The sequence below is a fragment of the Crocodylus porosus genome, unplaced genomic scaffold (genome assembly GCF_001723895.1).
Source record: "Crocodylus porosus isolate Cpor-Errol unplaced genomic scaffold, CroPor_comp1, whole genome shotgun sequence".
Taxonomy (NCBI): Eukaryota; Metazoa; Chordata; order Crocodylia; family Crocodylidae; genus Crocodylus; species Crocodylus porosus.
In genome coordinates this window covers 18,379,237-18,380,269 of record NW_017728911.1, presented here as the reverse complement: position 1 = coordinate 18,380,269, position 1,033 = coordinate 18,379,237, and the positions used below count along the sequence as shown (strand labels likewise).

At 42.9% G+C, this 1,033-nt stretch overlaps 1 protein-coding gene and 1 long non-coding RNA gene across 2 annotated transcripts in view; one reads left to right on the top strand and one right to left on the bottom strand.

Moving 5' to 3' along the window:
• Positions 1-1,033, top strand: part of UNC13C (unc-13 homolog C) — a 517,638-nt gene that overhangs the window by 200,987 nt on the left and 315,618 nt on the right. The gene's annotated exons all lie outside the window — the stretch shown is intronic.
• The window catches only part of LOC109309004, a 34,544-nt gene that overhangs the window by 6,367 nt on the left and 27,144 nt on the right, over positions 1-1,033 (bottom strand). The gene's annotated exons all lie outside the window — the stretch shown is intronic.

Sequence of the window (1,033 nt, the reverse complement as noted above, 5' to 3'; positions counted from 1 at the left end):
ATATAACTGATTCAACTGAAGGAATCACTTTTTAAACTCTCTTTACAAACACATGTTTTAAGTGCTAGTAACACCCTTTTCAGTTTACTAAGAACTTAGGGAACTATACTCAGATATATTATAGAAAAAAGGATCAAAAATCAGTGACAGCCTTTGAAAGTGATACTAGGTATACATTAGGGCTGTGTGAGGCTTCAGACCATGCTTCTGACCCAGAGAAGATTTGGATGCTTCAGATGCCGAAGCAGCATGTCCAGATCGAAGCGCTGGCTTCTTTAGGCATTCTGAAGCAGTTTGGAGCTTTTGAACCACTTCAGAAAAGCTTTGGAGCTACTTCAGAGATCCAGCCATAGGGTATAATGGGGAATTAATGAAATATTTATAACTTTGTTGTTTGTTTGGGCTACTAGATAATGAGTTGAGGCCACCAAGCCTGCCGAGTTTCAAGAAGATAGGTGCAGGGATTTGAGGGGAACTGCACCTCAAGCTGCTGACAGGCAAAACTCATGACATGGGTGCTTGTGCAACTGACTGTCTCTGTCTTGGGGCACTGATTTGCTGTATTTATTATTTCTCCTCCTTAATCTGTGGCTTTGTAGGTGTTAATCCTTGCTAATTAACTCATTATCTAGTAGCCCAACCCCCTGCACCTAACTTCTTGAAACTTTGCAGGGTTTGTGGCCTCACCAGGGGTACCACCCCTGCAGTTTTCACCCCCCTGTGGTGTAACACATACACATGACACGAGTTTTGCTTTAAAAAATTTGGGGTGCTGTTCCCCCCAGACCGCTGCATCAATCTTCTTGAAACTTGGCAGGCTTCACAAGAAGCTACTACTCCTGCAAGTTTCATCCAAATCAGACAAAAAACAACAAAGTTATAGATATTTCATTGATTCCCCATTATACCCTATGGCCGGATCTCCAAAGCGGGAAACTAATCCGGAGCTCCAGATTGGATCCCTGGCATCCAAAGCAGCTGTATCCGAAGCTGAATTGAATAGCTGCCTATTCAGGCCTAGTATATATGATGG